General features: G+C 35.3%; 1 long non-coding RNA gene across 1 annotated transcript; it reads right to left on the bottom strand.

Annotated features, from left to right (window-relative positions):
• Positions 1-340: 340 nt before the first annotated feature.
• Positions 341-6,332, bottom strand: LOC135154419 (uncharacterized). The gene is made up of 3 exons (XR_010293813.1): positions 6,179-6,332; positions 4,449-4,633; positions 341-3,379 (listed from the first exon to the last, which is right to left on the bottom strand). It is a non-coding gene; the product is annotated as an uncharacterized LOC135154419 (long non-coding RNA).
• Between the last annotated feature and the right edge of the window lie 14,814 nt (positions 6,333-21,146).

Consider the following 21,146-nt stretch of genomic DNA (forward strand, 5'->3'; position numbering starts at 1 on the left):
AGTCATCTACGACGTCTGAATGACGACTTTGCAACATATTGCTGACTAGTAATAGACGTCATATTGACGTCGCATATAGAAATGAATATGACGTCTTTTGGAGTCAACTATGATATCTGAACGTATTCTGACGTGATAATGACCTTAACATTAAATTCTACATGCAATGTACATACACACATCACTTCAAAGACCTTGTCATTGAGGATTATCTATATTTGGTGAATACTGAGGTGGTCTGAAAATGTCTAGCATTCCCAGTAACAATATAATGATCCTCCATGCCAGGGCCTTGCATAACTTGTCTCAGTCTCAAGAACATGACCCCCCCCCCCCCCCCCCGAAAAAGAATATATACAAAAATGGAAAACGAAATCAAATACATGTACGCATTTCAATTACGAAATCGTGGCAAATATTCTATTAATAAATAAAAGTTGCATAACATGATATTACCAGCAAAAAAAAGGAAAACCAAAAAGTTGAAAACTCTAAATAGATTTTTTAAAAACCCCACTTTTCTATGAAAATGCAGTATTAGGGTCAAAGGAATGAAATTACAATGTTTGTTATACCAATACATACAATTGAAAATGTATAAATACACATTAATACATAACAGAGGCATAATGATTTCCAAGAATAAAGCTTTTTCGTTGAAATTGTAATTAAATATACCTTCAACTTTAGACAACTATGTAATGTATTTTTTAAAAAATACCTGAGTTGGAATAATTTCATGATTTATGGAAGCTCGCATTTGGGTGAAAGAATCATACATGTACATTAATTCTTATGAAAAGTTTGGGTTGTATTACACTATCACTTAGGGGTAAAAGAGAGTAGTTGCAGCAAACAATTAATTCTTCGGAAAGTCTTTTAAATTATGGTTAATTGTCAAAATATTGTACATAATCTAGATCTGGGCCCCGTCTTACAAAGAGTTACGATTGATCTGATCAATCATAACTCTAAGGAAACCCATCAGTGTCATAATTTTTTTTCTACGAAAAATTTGCACAATGTCCTTTGTATGCAAAGAGAAGCGCAGCAAATTTTTGAGAAAACAATGAATGCATGAACATACATCATAGCTAGAAAATATTTTGAACAAACATGCTTAATAGATGTTAACGTTGCTGACCGTCCATATTTGCGATTGATCGGATCAATCATAACTCTTTGTAAGACGGGGCCCTGGTAAATTAATGTAAACTTGTATCTTTGTAAAATCATGAATTTTGAACTTAAAGAGAAGTTCCAGTAGTTGCAGTAAACACTGATTTCATGAGAAAGTCTGTAAAACAAGGCTTAATTGGCAGTATATCATCGAGGATCTAGATCTGGTACAGTTACATAAACTGAACTTTGTGAAATCCTGAAATCTACGCTGAAAAATGTTCACACTGAAGATCACCAACACAGATAGGCACACGTGGGACAGTGTATTATTATTGCTGGAATAAAGACCCGACGGAAGTGACCGAATCCGCGCTTATTTTGCTTATTTCTCAGCAATTACACAATTTCTTCCAGAATCCTTTGGCACATATTTTTTATTCATACAAACAAACACTTGGGTGGTCATTATATTAGATTCTGTAAAAAGTCATTTTGAGATCGTTACCAAAACTGGAATTTATCTTTAAAATCAATAATTCTGATGATCACTAACACAGAAAAGCATATGAGGGACTGGACAGTGTATTATGATTGATTCGAAAAATACTCGACATTTGATAGAATTACATGCTTATTTTGCTCATTTCTCAGCAATTACACATTTTCTTCCCGAGCTATTTGGCACACATCTTTTATATATACACTTTGCTGGTAATTCTGTTGGATTCTGTTCGAACTCATTTTAAGATAGTTACTACTAGAGGTGGGCTATTAACTTAAGGCAACTATGTAATGTAGGAAAAAATATACTGTATTTTAAAAAAATACCTGAGTTGCAAGGTTTTCATGATTTATGGAAGCTTGCATTTGGGTGAAAGAATCATACATTAATAAGTCTGATGAAAATAGTTTGTGGAACTGTTGTATTACACTATCACTTAGAAGGAAAAGACAGTAGTTGCAGCAAACAATTATTTCTTGAGAAAATCTATAAAATCAAAGTTAATTGTCAATATATTGTACATAATCTACATCTGGTACATTAATGTAAACTTGTATCTTTGTAAAATCATGAATTTTTAAACTTAAAATCGATAATTCTGATGATCGCTATAAACACAGAAAAGCATATGTGGGACAGTGTATTATAATCGATTCGAAAAATACCTGACATTTGATAGAATTACATGCTTATTTTGCTCATTTCTCAGCAATTACGCATTTTCATTTTCTTCCCTACATGTAGCTACGTTGGCTTTTTATGTGAGCTGAGAGATTTCATACCAGATTTCCTATGCTTGATAAAGTTCTTATGATAGTCTGTGTATCAGCATAGCATGTGTTCAGTGTTTTGAACCCACTGGAAATTGTGCATCATATCTTTATGTATGGAAGTCATTTTGCGTCTGCGGTCTCCATGGTTTTTTCAGGATCTATGTGTTGACTAGACCAGTCCCATATTGATATTTTCATGCTGTGTCACTTTGGAAGGCCGTCTCTAATTGGTTGACTGGTGAGTTGGCAGATGCACAGCCCATCCCACTTTTCAATTATATCATTACGTAATCTCTAACATCATGTCTAAGATATCCACCAGATCAAGAGGCCGCTTGCACTCGGCTAACGCATGTACACAATCCTCTGATTCATCATTAACTGGATCTAAACAAAGCCCAGCATACCTAAATCATATTGATACAGTCGTTCAAAGAGCGGCGGCCGTGGCAATGGAACGCGAGAGACAAAAACTCAATGATGACATGGATAAGCACGAAAATAAATTGCGTGAAATTCTTGATGAAAAACTCACTAGTCCACACGTTCTTGAAATATCTATCGATACTAAATTGAAGCAACTCCGTGATTTAAAAAAATCTGTTTCTGATAACATGACTAACACCATAATGCTTTGTCAAATAGGCTTGACCACATCGAGCAGTACTCCTGTCGCAATAATATCCGTATCCGTATGAGATTGTTCGAAATGCAGCAAAGCAGATTGGTATCGATCTTACTCCATGCGACATTGATCGATCCCATCACCTTCGCCGACCAACTAGCAGTCATGATGTTCAACCCCAAGGATCATACCCCAGCGTGGCCCTGTAATGCCAACTTAGCAGCTCCACCAATCAATGTGAAATTCACTTCATACAAGCCGAAACGAACGATGATGAAAAATAGAGCAGGCAGGCAAGGCAGTTCAGGTGGGATGAAAATTTAATGGCAGGACACCTTCCATTTCAATTTACAGCATCTGCAAAAATAACAGAAGAGGAGAAACATAAAAACCTTTTCTACATAAACTATTTATTAATCTTCATTAAAAACTAGATGGTTTCAATATTAATTTCCAATTTATTTCAAATGATTTAAAAATGATGTGGGGTTTGTTACAGATTTTATACTTCAAATATTAACATGTACAGTCAAGTCGGGGGGGTGGGCATGATGCCCTCACGACCTTTAACCATCTCTGTATAAGGAAGGAAAATTTTAGAATCAATTTATTTGACACATAAAACTTTTTTTTTTTTATTATTACAATTTTAATTCAAGCCTTTTTATGTGTTTTAAATGGTTATGGGGTAACCAGGACTGTCAGGACTGAGAATTTGAACTTCAAGGCCGAAATACAGCCATTCCCTATGCCTGATTTGGCTTAAATTAAGGTCAACTGGTCAAGGATCAATTAAATATATATTTTGCAAAAAAAATCTGACAAATTTTGAGGTGGAATTAGTTTTCTTGCATCGCGAGATCGACCAATGCTAAATTTTATTAGCGCCAATTTACCATCTAAACTTTTCATTGAAATTAGAACATCCAAACCGATCCACTATGTCAGCCTGGAATCTAGTACCAGTACTAGCACAATCAATCAGCTATGCATGTGCACCAATTCTGTATTTCTTGCATACGTACGTCACTCGAGTTAAAATTCATGTCATTGCGTTATATAGCGTGGGAACTGGAAGTGATCCTTCAAAATTTTTACCTTCCTACGATTAACATTTTTTAAGCCTTTGTATGCATTTAGAGTACAAAAGCTTACAAATTGGACAAATTAGCATTTTCTAGGGAAATCCATCTTAGTGTACAAAGTTCTACAGGCAACAGAGACTTGTCTAGGCTCCGTGAATGAAAATACAATGAAAAAATGATAAAAATATCACAGAGTCCTCGAAGTACAGTCAGGACCATTGACAGATTATAAGGTGCCCCAAGTTTGCGCACACCCAAATCTGCGTGATTCTGATAATAGAGATTCCCAATGAACCCAAATAAAAAATAAGCTTTACATCTGAAATAGCCTTCTTACTTACCTACTGCCCGATGCCTCCTAGCATGTAGGGCAGCAACGAAGGATCTCCACTCCTGGCATCTGACGATTCTGGGCCTTCTTCTGGAAACTCCCCCAGGCCAGGTCATATTCACTGACTTCATCTCCTCCTCAACTCCTCATGTGTGACACCGAGACAGGTGGTTTTTGTGTCTCCCTCTCTTTCTCCTGAAATGTCAAACAGAACTTTTCATTAAAAATCTTACTCAAAATGGTGCTTTTGGTAGAAAAATAATGAATATAGGGCATTTCATATGACGGCCTTAACCCTTATTAAACTGGGGGGGGGGGGGGGGGGGGGGCGCTCACTGACTTTTTACTTTCAAGTCTCGCGCAAATTTTGAGACCAAATTTGTGATGCCCAGGTACGTGGTTACGACATTACGCAACATTATGTAAGTGCATGTCAGACCCAAAATTGCTCATAAACATGATTTCATGTACAATTCCAATGCAAATTGTGCATTTAGCCAAAATTCATAAATTTATCATTATTTCTACTTTTACTGATTAAACTTAATTAGTTTTGCCTTGTTTATGATTATAATTAAGTCTGGAACGATTTCCATCGAAAATACGATTAAAAACAAAAAGTAAAAAACAAAGAAATAAAAAAAACAAAATACATAAGAAATCGGTCTTGGTACCAGAATTTCTTTTATTCACAATTGTTAGGAATGCTTTAAAGAATATTTTCACCCAAAAAATAGCATTCTAGGAGCTTTATTTAGTGAATCAGAGCAAAAAGTATGATTTCATGAATGAGCATAATTCATATAAAATAAAAATATATGAATTCAGATTCAGTGAAATTTACCAATGCAACTACGTAGATTACGTCATTCTCTACCATCATGCAAATTTTCGTTGTGATCGCGCAATTCGCGGCTGAGATCTTATAGGGGGGCAATAATGCCCCCCCCCCCCCGGGAATGACAAGAATCAAAATACCCCGGGAGATTTAGGGTTAATTGTCAGTATATCATCGTGGATCTACATGTATTGTAGATCTGGTAGTGGTACAGTTACATTAACTGAACTTTGTGAAATCTTGAAATCTACGCTGAAAAATGTTCACACTGAAGATCACCAACACAGGTAAAAGCATGTGGGACAGTGTATTATTATTGCTCTGAATGTCGGCCCGACGCTTGACCCGAATCCTGTGCTTTCTTTGCTGTCATTGATTTCTCAGCAATTACACAATTTCTTCCACCAGAATCCTTGGCTTTGGCACATATATTATTTATAAATATAGACAGACACTTTGGTGGTCATTTCATTGGATTCTGTACGAACTCATTTTGAATTTGATATCGGACGTTACCACAACTGGCATAATTTACCAATTAAAGTGTGCAGACTTGGGCGACCCCCAATGCCCATGACCCCACCAACTCAGCCTGTCCTATAGTACAGTACAGTATGCCTAGCCAGGCGGTTTCTTGAGAGTAAAAATCATTTACTAACGTAGGCTTACTTTCATTGAGAGTAAGCCTACGTTAGTCGTTAGTAAATGATTTTCACTCTTAAGTCTTAAGAAGCCGCCTGGCTAAGTACCGGTATGCCGGCGCTCGGCGCAGCCACCCCGGCCGGGCCGGGCAGTGTCAGTGCACGAAATCTAAAGCCAAAGGCAAGCAAGCTACGCCTACGGTACGTAGCTGCAAGCCGCGCTCCGAAAAGAAAATCTTAGAAAATGGTAATCTAACTTACTGTTTGGTCTACTGCGAATGCCTTCGAAGTCGTTGTCCAAATCTGACCCGTGTTCTTAAAGTAGTAGAACTATTATTAACGGCCATCTTCGTCGCACTAAATTCTCGATCCAAAATACTGCAACATTAACGGCGAAAAACGGGCGCATACCTTTTTCAAATGATTGCCGCTTGCCAGTTGCGCTGCATGCAGTGCAGCGCGCATGCGCAGGCCCGACGCCCGGCGAATTAATTCTGCGGATCATGACTTTTTTAAAGGGGGTGAGCCCGGGGGTGGGGGGGGGGGGGGGTGAGTTTTAAAATAGATATAAACTTCTTTGATATTATTTTAAGCTTCCTCTTGTTTGGTTTGGTTGGCAACCAGTTAAGAAATTATTATTTTTGCCACTGCTTTTGAAGCTTAATTTTTTTCTTTGAAGAATGATATACTTTACCTAAAAAAAAAAATTCTGTACTATTTTTTTAGTTTTACTTTTCCTTTTCTAAGTAGAAATAGCCTTGCTAACATGGCAAGGTTGAAAAAATGGCAAAATAGTATGTGGCTTTGAAATTAAACTTGTAAATTTCCTCGTCGTTGATTGGTATAAATAAATGATGTCATAATCACGTCATAATGTGGTCATATGAAAACGCTAATTTCTTTCCCAGGACCAAAATCCAATTGAAACCAGTTGGATTTCCAACTGGTTTCAATTGGTTTCAATTGGTTTTAACTGGTTTCAATTGGTCTTAACTGGAATTTAATAATTTCCAGTTGAAACCAATTGAAACCAGTTGGGCAACTGGAAATCCTAACTAGAACCAGTTGGGTAACTGGAAATGACTTCCAATTGGAAATGATTTCTAACTGGAACCAGTTGAGTAACTGGAAATCCCAACTGGAACCAGTTGGGCAACTGGAAATCCTAACTGGAACCAGTTGGGTAACTGGAAATGACTTCCAATTGGAAATGATTTCTAACTGGAACCAGTTGAGTAACTGGAAATCCCAACTGGAACCAGTTGGGCAACTGGGAATCCTAACTGGAACCAGTTGGGTAACTGGAAATGACTTCCAATTGGAAATGATTTTTAACTGGAACCAGTTGAGTAACTGGAAATCCCAACTGGAACCAGTTGGGCAACTGGAAATCCTAACTGGAACCAGTTGGGTAACTGGAAATGACTTCCAATTGGAAATGATTTCTAACTGGAACCAGTTGAGTAACTGGAAATCCCAACTGGAACCAGTTGGGCAACTGGAAATCCTAACTGGAACCAGTTGGGTAACTGGAAATGACTTCCAATTGGAAATGATTTCTAACTGGAACCAGTTGAGTAACTGGAAATCCCAACTGGAACCAGTTGGGCAACTGGAAATCCTAACTGGAACCAGTTGGGTAACTGGAAATGACTTCCACTTGGAAATGATTTCTAACTGGAACCAGTTGAGTAACTGGAAATCCAAACTGGAACCAGTTGGGCAACTGGAAATCCTAACTGGAACCAGTTGGGTAACTGGAAATGATTTCCAATTGGTTTCCAATTGGAAATTTTCCAGTTACCCAACTGGATCCAATTGAAACCAGTTAATTTGCATATTATCTGCCAGTGTGCACAGATTAATGTTTTATGAGATTCATCATCATTAACAATGTATCTATTTTTCTCTTTTCAATTACAAGTACCACACTTTTTAAAGATAAGTATTTAGAATACTTTGCAGTGAAAACCATGTTCATAAATGTTATAGATTATAATTAAAACAGATTAAAGGATAATTAGTACACCACTAACTGTTACCAAATTACATGAAATGAAAATACATATATTTGAAGATCTTCCATATAAATATATGTACATATGAAAGTCTGTATTTTATCAATGCCCTTTACATTGGTATCAATAGACATATAACATTGCTTCTGTGTTGGCATGAGCAATAGTTAGTGCAAATGCTAATTAATTTGTAACTAATTAAGTTAATTCCAACTGGAAGTTCCAATTGGATCCAGTTGGAAACCAATTGGTTTCAACTGGTTCCAGTTGAAACCAGTTGCCTCCAATTGGTTTCAACTGGAACCAATTGAAACCAGTTGCCTCCAATTGGATTCAACTGGTTTTAATAGGGAAATTGGAACAACTGGAACCAATTGACACAAATTGCCAACTGGTTCCAGTTGCTCAATTGGTTTTAACTGGAACCAATTGGCAACTGGTTTTCAATTGGAACCAATTGGTTTTAACTGGAACCAATTGGCAACTGGTTTTCGATTGGAACCAGTTGTTCCAATTTCCCTATTGAAACCAGTTGGCCAACTGGTTTCAATTGGTTTTACTCTAATTGGTTTTAACTGGATTTTGGTCCTGGGTTGTCGTTGTTTGGTAAATAAATGATGTCATAATCACGTCATAATGTGGTCATATAAAAATGCTAATTTATTTGTCGCAGATGGGTCAATAAATGACGTCGTAATCACGTCATAACCTGGTCATATAAGAAAGCAAATTTACTTGTCGTAAATTGGTCAGTAAATGACGTCGTAATCACGTCATAATTTGGTCCAATAAAAAAACAAATTTACTTGTCGTAAATTGGTCAGTAAATGACGTCGTAATCACGTCATAGTCTGGTCAAATAAAAATGCAAAAGAAAGTTGCCATTCTAAGTCGTCAAAATGACGTCGTAAGAACGTCATAAATACGACGACATGACGAGTATTACCACTTTACGATCAGTTAATGACGTCATTACGACCGTGTCTGCTATCAGGGTTGTTGTCAAATCTGTAAAATTGAAAAATTGTATAATTCAGTCAATATAAAACAAAAGAAGTAGTGAGTGAGTGACATCATCGACTCTCTCATTTTCATGTCACTATATAAGTTGTGCATATATAACTGTTTTATGAAAAATGAGCGAAACTTAAAAATGCCATAACTTAATTTTGTTTTACATCCGATTTTGATCAAATTTTCAGCAAGTATGCTATAATTTGATTATATTCCAATTAACATTTTTCTGGGGTGGACTTTACCTTTAAAGGACGGCCATCCCAACAAAAAAGTTGATTCGAATAAAAAGATAAAAATCCAACTAGCATAACTCTGAAAATTTAATCAAAATCTGATATAAAATAAGACTCGTCATGACATTTTAAAATTTTGCTTAATTTTACAAAACAGTTATCCTGGTCGGTATGATCGATATGCAAATGAGGAGACTGTGACGTCAAGCATCCACTCACTATAATGAAATATTCTATTTTTCTCCTCATTGTCAAGTGAAACAACGAATTCTTCCCTATAACCCGTGGTTTATATGGTTCAGTCAAGTTAATTGGTCTTAATTATTGTCAAATATGTAAAAAATAAAATATTGTATAATTCACACAACAAAAATAAAACAAAAGAAATAGAAAGTGAAGGACATCATCGATCTGCCTCATTTGCATATGTCACTGAATTGTGCATATACATCACTATTTTGTGAAAAATAAGCGAAACTTTAAAATTTCTTATTTTACCGATTTTGAGGAAATTTTCAGCGTTATGCTATAGTTGGATTTTTCTCTATTTTTTTAAAATGTTATATCACGATTCACTTTTCTCCCCGGACTCCTTTAAGGTCAAGTCCACCCCAGAAAAATGTTGATTTCAATAAATACAGAAAAATCAAAGTACTAGTATAGCATATAATAGAAAATTTCATCCAAATCGGATGTAAAATACTAAGTTATATGACATTTCAAAGTTTCGCTTATTTTTCACAAAACATTGATATGCACAAAACAGTGACATGCAAATGAGATTGTCGATGATGTCCCTCACTCACTATTTCTTTTGTTTTTTATTGTTTGAATTATACAATATTTCATATATAAAGGACCAACTTAAATGAACCATAATGTTATTCCACATGTTCAGGGAAGAATTACCATTGTTTCGCTTGACAATGAGGAGAAAATTAGAACATTTCACATTTCAAAGAAATAGTGAGTGGATGACGCGGGATGACGTCATCAGCAAAACATTAAAATTTTATTTTACATCCGATTTTGATGAAATTTTTAGTGTTATGCTTGTTGGATTTTTCTCTTTTTATTCAAATCAATTTTTTGTTGGGGTGGACTTGTCCTATAAATAATGCAGGATTTACTGATGGTTTACTGCCGAGATAATCCATGGCTCAAACTTAGATACATTTTTTTCACAACTTTAATTTGAGATAATTATTTTGATTTAATTTCATCAAAATAATATATGCAAATGCACCAGGTAATGACTGTTCCATTTTCTCTCCGAATCAGTATTTATTCATTTCTGTATCAAATATTTTATTCCCCTGTTTATTTATTTATTTATTTTTTTTAAATAAATATCTTTATTTTATTTTGATAAATGATCAGCACTCAAATTGGCCACATGCGATACCTTATTCGTACGTATACACAAGTTGCTAAGTTTTTCTCATTCATCTTTTGCTGTATCACGTTGAAAAGGATGGCCACCACAAATCTTGAAGATAAGTCAATTTGGGAGGATGGAGAGGTAAATTGATTTTTAAATATGCTGTAATGTTACCCATTATATTTGCGTATGAATTTCTGTTGTTTTGGTGCAGGAATCTTTTGTCAAAGAAAACGAATTTGCCTCTTTCAGACAGTCTCTATGACTATGGCTCTGCTCTGCTCTGCACAGCTAGCCACAGGCTGCCACGCACAGGGCATTTTCTCCGGCGCGGCCGGCCTGGCCTGGCAAGCCGCGCTGCTCCGCTGCCTCCGCTCCGCGCCGTACATATTACTAGATCAATCAGAGACAGAGTTGGGAGGAGCTCCCGCAAGTCCGGCGAATACGGTAGAATGCTTGCTTCGGCGGTGACGGATCTCCTTCGCCAAGCTACGAGAGCCCAAGCTATATCATTATCAATTTCATTTTTAAACCAGAATTCATTTAATAAATGAGAAAAATATGATAAAAGGAGAAAACTTGCCGTGATTTAAATATGTCTCCATCTTGTTCTCTTTTTTTTTCTTTGTTTTTCGCAGTAGGGCCTACAACAGTTACAAGACGATTATCTAAAGTACTATATTAAAAACTAAATTGGTCCTGCACTGTACTATAATATAGGTATGTGACAAAAAAAATGAAAATCATCAAATATGAATAAATTTGGTATCACTTGAATTATAGGGTGGACAAATTGAAATCCTAAAATTTTTATTTGAACGTCTTCACATTTTTATTTACAATGACATGAAAGAGAAAACAAAATCAAAGCAAACATACCAACTCCCAGTTCCAAAGGTTTCCAAAAAGTGAAGATATTAAGTGTCAAACTATGGCCTTTGTGAGACCAGAAAGGGACAGAGATAACCGATTCAGCCCCCTAACTTCCCTGAAGCTAGTTGTCACGTAAAATGGTCGATGAATAGCTAGTTTCGAACGACCTCCTTAAATTAATATTCAATTTTAAATTTGCCGCTGCAGCCCGGCTCGTAGTCTGTGGTAGCTTGTGCACGAGACGTTATTTACGAAAAATGCATTCTAAAAAGTAAAACTCTCCCCATAAATAGAAATTTACGATTTACTTTAAAAATAAACGATGATTCATATTTCATACCTATAAAATGATGATCATTTGACATATCCGACTTCTAGATCATGTTTTTGGTGGAAGTTATTTCCATCTTTTCTTCTCCGTCAGAACTCCGAACGTAGCCACGGACATGCCACGGCCAGCGCACCCGGTACTGATGCACTGCCTATACGGTACTAGACGACCGGCCTTAGCCACAGTCATGACATGCCGTTGCCAATTTTAGGATATTATTTTTAGTAATTATAAATATTTTTTTCCCCCTTTTTTAAACGTAACAGCCATTAAAAATAAATGAATCTAGTTTACTTTTATTTTTTACATAATATTTATAATACTGATTAGCCTCATTACACCTCATTTTTATTTCATCAGCAACATGTCCTGAAACTTGCTTCCAATTCCCACTGTACAATTTTTTTTAGTACTCACCTAGTAAAACTTAAAAACTTGGCACGTGCCGATAACTTCTTCCAATCCAGGTCCTTGGCCATTGATTAAATGTATTATCACGTCGAAATTTTGAAAAAAAATGAAAAAATGAACTTCTTGAAACGAATCATGCAAATAATTAATGTTATGTATTCTGGAAAATGTACTGATCAAACTAATATAATAAATAGAACTTGTGATGAGTGCTCCTTTTACCGGAAAATTATAAAAAACTGAACAAATTTGCGCTCTTCTATCTAAGTTGCGGAGATCCATGATGAGAAATGCCAGACGAGTTGGGTCTTGTTTTCATCGTTAAAGTTTGAAAGTTCATTTATTAATGGGGGTGACTTGAACACATCGGTAAAAGTATCAGTAGAAACAAACATAATTTACCTCTATATCATAAACATTAATTTTACCTCTAAATCATAAACATCCATAACAATATAGCACTGTATCAAACATATCAATTATTTCAGTTTTATGGTTAGAATACTCTTTTATGTTTGAGTGGAATTTCCCCATTTACAAGTTCAAGTTACTCTGTGCCCTTTGGTTCACGGTCATGAAACCCGTTCTTATTTTCATTTCATTCATCAAATCAAATACGATACGGTGCAGTGCAACACGTGCAACAATGCCTGCTGTGGCGTATTGCAAAGATATCAATGTCTTTATGACATTAAAGGCATATTCTTTTGTTTATCATATCAAATGCAGCAGTTTTTGTCTCCACGAAGATATATATTTATTCTTTTACTCCAACGAGGAAGCTGCCCAGGTGGAATGGTGGAGCTGGTGCAAGTTCATCACAGAAGATACGCCCAGATTTGCATACCTCTAGGTAACAATTTACACCCCCCCCCCAAAAAAAAAAAAAAATAGAAAATAAAATATAAAAAATGAGTCAAGCAGAGTAAAAGCAACAGTGGAAAATCTTTGATAAAGGCAAGTAGAAAAAGTAATAAAAACAGGTCTAAACAAATAACAATTATATCTATTTTTTTAGAGCTAAATTATAAAAATAACTTTTTAGTTTAAATAACAGTTTCATTGTATTATCAGCAATTTAATCCCAGATATTCCCCCCCCCTATATCTCTCACGCTCTCTCATCCTCTCTGAATTTTATTTCTTCAAATAGAATGTTGAAGCCCATCGATCAAGCTTTGAATTTCTGCGTCAATCAGGGGAATTCCCTGGGTCTCTTGACAGGCTTGGGGTCGAACATGTGCCATTTGATCTCTCGCATGCGGTCTTTCCATTCAAGTTGTGGAAAATTCCATTCATAAATAATTTAGACTAATATCCAGTCTTTTATTTTTTTCATTCGATTGATTTTCCTCACTTTACATGGCAGCGACTGTATTTCTCTTAATATTTAAAAAAAAAGGACTGTTTTTTAGACTAGACGTAAAAGTCAAGCGTCGCGCCACGCTACCGATTCATCAATATTCATGAGGAATCGTAACCACGTGATCGAAAAGATCGTCGGAAACGTGAATATTCAACAGCACTGGATGACGTCATTTTTAGTTTTTTGCTTGGGAATCCAAAACCCTGATAGGTATTGGCATGAAACCAACAGGAATAACACTAGAATACGATTTTCTAACGACCATATAATGTGCAGCTCAAAAAATGCACGGGATCATATTTTTTTTTAGTTTTTTCATCATTATTTCTGGATTGAGGGGGCGGGGCCTATGTACTTTTGACGTCAGAATCTCTATCAAAAGTTCTTTCGCTGAAGTTAGCCCACATTTTTCATAGACTTACCAGTTGCCAATCCCAAGCAATTTAATGATCAAAATGTGGAAAAACACGGTCACTTCCGCATTGGTCTCGCCGTGCGTTTAGAGAGAAAACTCGGGAGGAATTGGGTACAAAATCCACTGAAATCTTCGGCATCGGCCAGTTTTTAGATAACGAACGATAATAGTAGGGACAAGTATAGTATTTGTGAGTATGAGTGTTGTTTTTATCTTGAAGATGTTAAGATTTATATTTTTAAAAGATTTTTTATTGTATTTATCGTGTTTTCATTTTGCATCAACATTGGCAAAGATACTTTGACATTGGGACCATTTGCGAGCTGCGGCTTCCTCGCAGGCAGTGTCGCGGGTTCCAGGATGCTCGTTGTCCTCCCTACTTGAAAGCTCTTAAAAAGACCTTTAAAATGATACCAAGAACTTTGATTTTCATCAAGAAATTATAAAGTTATTCCAGTTTAAGTCGCACATATTCATCCAAATTTGTGGTCATTGTCTTAATGTAAAGTCAATGGAGTACAGAACCGATTTTTGTGACCATTTTGTGACCATTTTGAACCCAAGTCTTCAACAGGCTCTAACTTCTTTGTTTTTTAGCCCTATGAAGTAATTTAGGTATCAATGGAAAGGTGAGAGAAGGCTCATTTGATGTGTATCAATTCATCTTGTAATTTTTCTTATTATATGTAAAATAATTTCTTCTAATTAATTCTAATTAATTATGCAAATAACAGAAAATCACAATTACTGGCCTCTTTTTTTTTGCCAAATGAAGGTGATTATGATAGATAATTCATATAATTTAGTTGGCATCAAAACAGCATCATGTAGATAATTTCCTAATGAATTTGTCTAAAGTATTGTTTTTGTAATTTCTAATGTATTTCTTTGTTTTTCTGATATAAATTACAAGCTCTTTTTCAACTTAGTATTGTAATTTTGTATATAAAAAAATTCTTTTGTACTTTGTATGACCAAATAAAAATATGTGTGCTTTTTTCTGATGTATTTGATTGTTTCACCAATTTCTTATGTATTCTATTGTTTCAACAATTTGTTATAATATGTAGCTTTTGATTTGAGAGACAATGGACATGTGATTACATTTTTTTAGAAGGAATGAGCAGCTGAGTGTAAAATATGTATGTAGAATTGTATGCAATTTATTTCAAGTATCAAGAAGGACGAAAATGAAGTTTTAATATATTCTATCAGTATCAGTTGTCAATTTCTTAGATTTGTATACATACATTGTATTACAAAGGCCCTGTTTGAGCTCTCTTTTTAAAGAAAAATAAATAAATTCAAATTATTAGTCAAAGCCAAAAGAAAAGGAAAAGAGTGGTCTATTTCTTTCAAAACAAAACAAAAAACAACCAGGAAAAATATATAACAAAGCTTTAAACAACAACAAAACAGACATCAAAGCTCCAAACAAGCACTAAAAACAAGAGAAACAAAAGTGACACAAAAACTTGTACCAATCCCATCCCCATTTTCCAATTCAAAACACAACCCCCACCTGCACCCCTAAAAAAAGAAAAGTGAATAAAAAATAAATAGTACAATTAATAATAAAGAAAACATAAATACAGGAGTTAGACCCATCTGGAAATGAAATATCCTTTCCTCTGAGTTTTCATGTATTTTCTCATAAGAGTGAAAAAATTACAAAAATAAAAAATAAACAACATCTAGTTCGTGCATTTTAATAAAAAAGTCAACATTTATGATATTCCCCTTTCAAAAGCAAATCCAGTCTCAAAATAATGAAACATGATTGAAAAGTTTCAAAATATTTTTTTTTTCTACAAAAGAAAAAAAAGAAACACTATAGATTTTGCATTTTAATTTAATAAGTCAACATTAATATTCCACTTCCAAAAGAATCCAGTTTCCAAATGATAAAACATGATTGAACAATCAAAGTAAAACATGTTCATGTTGACTCTATAACCTTAGGAGGAAAGTTTTTGTGACAAAATGTATATATTTAAATCAATATCAGAATAACCATCTATGGTATAATGACAGACATTTTCAGAAAAAGGCACAATATTATCAAGTGAAAAATTTAGATCCAGTTCAATCCAGCATGAACGACTCACTATCGACCACTCCTGTCACCAAGCCCTCCGCATCGGTTACCGGTAGCTCGACTGCCGAAAGACCGTCGGGAGCCCACCGCATCGGGCAGCTCGACTGCCGAGAGACCGGCTGTGACAAGGGTAGCTCGCGTCTCTTATATCTGGACTGCTCCACGATAGAATCTTTTTATTTGACTTTTTTTTTCAATTTGAATATATCTATAACAATAAGGATACATAATTGGATCGTAGTTCTACTTACCATAAAAAAAATTCGATCATTTGTGCATCCAAAAATTTGATGAACTTTCAAGCTCCGATATCCCCACTTCACAGGCGAGTATCCACATTGAAACTTTATATGTACAGAAAGAGCAAGTTTTCAACTGTCTGTATCAAGGCACGAGATTGCATCAACTATGTGCGCATGCGCATGAAACCCCATTTTCGATGAGCCGCCCAGACAGAGGTGATGCCACTTGCAGCAAAACCCGCGCGAAAACCGTGCAGCCAAAACCAGCGCTCGCGATGCGCCTGTATTCGCACATACCTATACATCCATAGGCCTATATAGAAAAAAAGAAAGAAAAGAAATATACAGGAAGAAGTGAGAAAGAAAATATTACAGATGCAATGATGTAGGTCATCTTTTGTAGGTTGGAAAAGAAAGGCCAAGGTTGCAATAAAATGAAATATAATTATAAAAAAAACAGAAAAAGAAAAGAATGAGAGAGAGGAGCCTGAACTAAGTAGAAGAAAGACATGAAAGAACTAAGATAGAAGAAAAGTGAAAAAAAAACTGGAAAGAAAAGGAAAAGCTTATCGAAAAGAAAAGGAAACAAATTCATGACAAAGTTGTCATTTTCTTACACTTTTTTTAAAATCTACACACAAAGATAATAATTCTGGCCAAACTTGATGCATCATGAACTTCCTTGTCACTTTGCAGCAGATATAGTTGGGCATCTCTTCTCAGTCAAAAACATGTTAGGTGGTTTGTCTCATGAAAATAATACCAGTGTCCTGTAACACAAACGCTAGCAATCATCATATGGGCAATTCCATGGAAAATGTTCACTTTAGAGAAATAAAATGAAGTTTCAGATCTCACTTAAGCAGTCATAGTTTCTTAAAAAGTAATCTATAAAGTTTCAATTTCCTATAGAAAAATCGCAATATTGACAAAATTTTGTAGTTTTTTCCATCATCAAAAAAATAGAATGGTAAATTGCAAAATCTAAAAATTGTGGCTATTTTTAAACAATTCATCTTTCCTGTCTCTACTAAAAGCAAATAAGGTCACAGAGGTCTCTTTTAACTTATGAATAGTTGATTAATGTTTACATCAACAGAAAATCATCAATTTTAGAGAAATCGATCTTCAGATTTGTGTGATTTCTTTATCATTATCAGTGTCATGTCCGTTACGTTTTTCACTTAAAGTTTTCACAGCTTTCAGGAAATTTGTCTGAAGGTACTGCAGATTCAGATTCTATGTTAGAATTAAACCCCCTACCATGTGTAGCAATCATTTTCCCTTACCACTTCTCATTTTCATAAAAATGGCGTAACTGACATGACAGGTTGCGTAACGGACATGACGCCTTATATATGACAAAAGGCAGCATTCACAAAAACAAAATATTAGGCTCAGTGTCACAGACTGAGGTCAGTCTCAATTGCTTGAGGATAGCTGGATGTAATAACTCCTAGAATCTGCATGTCATTCAAGCTATTTTTAGTAGTTGGTAAATGATGAAAGTTCAGCTCTTGTTCTGGTATATTTTTCTGAGAATTAACGGTATGCCACATAATATTAGGATAAGATGCAGCTAGATCTGGCAACATACTCAGATCACAATCTGCATCATTTGTGTTTGAACAATACAATTGATTATCTAATATGCTTTTCACACTGCACTTTTTGTCCTAAATTGTTGGGGCTAAGGGGGGGGGGGGGGTCTTAGCCCCACCAATTTCCCGGGGTTAAGCTTAGCCCACTTCGTTTTCACACTACGTTTTAGCAAAGTGGGCTAGCACGGTAAATAGTACGGTACTATCTGGCCCTGCAAAAAAGCAGGGTTAGCCGGCTTATTGTGGTGCTAGCACCACAATTGCGGTGCTAAGAGATGCAATGTGAAACGAAACAGGGCTAAGCAAAAGCGGGGCTAAGCATTAGCCAATCACAGAAGTCGAAATTGCACGTTAATCGCGCTCTGTATGGTAAAATCATCAATATTTATGAGCTGTGTGATTGCCCGGGGTTAAGGCGTAACCCCGGCTAAGCAATAGTACGGGGTTAAGAAAGACAGTGTGAATCGAAAAAAAGATAGTATGGGGTTAAGGATAGTCTGGGGTTAAGGAAATGCAGTGTGAAAAGCATATACTAGGTGTTTGCTGACAGTTTGGAGCATGATAAAATTCCAACTTGTGAATTCATGAGATCATTGATGATATTGCTTCAAAGTATCTGACTTTCACCAACCTCAAATTCTTCAGTGATGGCACGGGCTCACATTTAAAAACAAGTTTGTATTCAGATATCTGTGTTACATGATGCAGCTCTATGAATCCATGAATCTACAGTGGCACTTCTTTGCAATATCACAAAGCAAAGGGGCCGTGGAAGGAATGTGGTGCAATCAATAAATTATGTCATCATAGTATTTTGGTCAACCATAATCACGATTTGAATGATGTATCTTCATTTGTACACAAGCAGTGCAGACAATGCAACAAAATTAGATACAGCCAGTTGCCACATTTGTTAGCAAGCAAGATCGTAAGATTTAGAACATCCAAGATTTGATGAAAGGATGATTATACTCAGGATGATATTTATTTTGAATGAAAAAATATCTCAGAAGCAATTTACAAACATTCCGATTACTTTCAACTCATACATAATCGATAATGAAAGACTGGTTTCCAGGTACTGCTATTAAATTTTAAAATACTTTTTTATATCATTTTTTTTAATCTTAAAAGTGACATTAATACTAGTACATTCTTTATCACAAAATACATTTCATAATATATGTTCATCTTGGATTTATACAGGTCTGGTACATATTGTTTTCTTCTCACAAAAATGAGATTTGGTCTTCTCAGTGTGCCGTAGTGGTACTATGTAAGCATTGTATTCTATATAAAATTATCATGTAGGCTATAGCTATTAAATTAATAATACCTGCCAATAATATCTACATGTTTTTCATAAGAATGTTAGTAAAGGTACTTTGCTGTTACATAATTACATTCATTATTCATATTTCTTTCATTTTGATATTAAGAAATGCTGATGAAGTTCATCGTAAGGGTGTCATGTCCGTTACGCTAGTGTATATTGTCAAAGAGTAAGCCATGAATAAAAAATAATCTTTACTATCAACTTTTTCTCTTTTAATTAGGTGTGGCTGATGGTAGTAACTGGAAAATACTCATTAACTGTTGTTAACTGGTGTTAAAGACATTTTTCTAAAAATTTTTTGGTTTTATAAATATTGTACGAAAAGCCCCTCACTCAAATTGCAAAATAATAGGAGATATTACAGATTACCAGTTATGATGTGTGTCTCTAACCTCTAGCCTTAACATGTAAACAATAAGACTTGTACCATATCTTGTAATAACATAATTATATCCGCTTACAAAAAGTGGACGAAACTGTCATGTCCGTTACGCTTCATGTGTCATGTCCGTTACGCTACATTTTGAGCTATGAATACAGAATGCACTGCAAAACTGTTGTTAAACACCATTTTATGAACAGAGCATGATCTTAAGGTTAAATTAACACCAACATCAGGTGCATACGTTCTAAGAATTCACAGGAATATCGATGAGCCATAGGAGGTAAAAATGCTTCGTCCATTTCGTGTCATGTCCGTTACGCTCACAAAGAGTGCGATTTCTCCACAACTGTTCAACGAAACGATTTGAAATTTCATGTGTATGTAACTGATACTTAAATGTGTCTGATCTGCTCAGTAACAATTATCAAAAGACTGCTAATTCTACTGTATAAAGCTTTGAATTACAAAAATTTGTCTGAACGTCATGTCCGTTATGCTGGAATTGACCATATCTAACATTTCTTTTACAATTGATTGCATTGACTACAATGTACAATCACTCGTCAAAATCAAGCTTGCATCCTTTGGCAAGGTGTTTATCTACATTTGCCACTCTTCACCCAGGTGTGGTAAATGGGTACCAGGTACATGTAGGAAGGAATTCCTTGAATGCTTAAGCACCCAAGCAGGGTTGCAGTGGTAAAGCCGGGGTATTAGTATGCAGTGGTTTGAAACATTGTATTGAATAAATGTTGCATATCATTATTAATATTTGTGTGTAGTTTTCTTTAATTTTGGCTCACATGAGTACAGACACTACAGAGATAAGACTGGACACTTCAGTACATTAAAGGAGAATGAAACCCTTGAAACCATCTGAATCCATATAAAAGAGAAAAATCAAAGAAACATATTGTTGAAAGTTTGAGGAAGATTGAATGAATAATAAGAAAGTTATGAGCATTTGAATATTGAGATCACTAATGCCATGTAGATCCTCCCATTGGCAATGCGACCAAGATCTGTGATGTCACACACGTACAACTCCCTCATTACTTTAGTACTTATTTCACTTATATTCTCACTTTTATAGAGTCTATCACAAGGTGAGGTGTTCTCTTTATGAGAGGACAAGTACAGAGGTTTCACAACATTATATCATTGATGAATCGTTTGTCATATGATTAGAATGAGCAAAAAGAGATGTTTTGGGGTATATTTTCAGTGTCCAAAACTGGACAACTCTCCCCTTTTGGACACTGAAAATGTACCCCAAAACATCTCTTTTTGCTCATTCTAATCATATGACAAACGATTCATCATTGATATAATGTTGCGAAACCTCTGTACTTGTCCTCTCATAAAGAGAACACCTCACCTTGTGATAGACTCTATAAAAGTGAGAATATAAGTGAAATAAGTACTAAAGTAATGAGGGAGTTGTACGTGTGTGACATCACAGATCTTGGTTGCATTGCCAATGGGAGGATCTACATGGCATTAGTGATCTCAATTTTCAAATG

The sequence above is a fragment of the Lytechinus pictus genome, chromosome 6 (assembly GCF_037042905.1).
Source record: "Lytechinus pictus isolate F3 Inbred chromosome 6, Lp3.0, whole genome shotgun sequence".
Taxonomy (NCBI): Eukaryota; Metazoa; Echinodermata; class Echinoidea; order Temnopleuroida; family Toxopneustidae; genus Lytechinus; species Lytechinus pictus.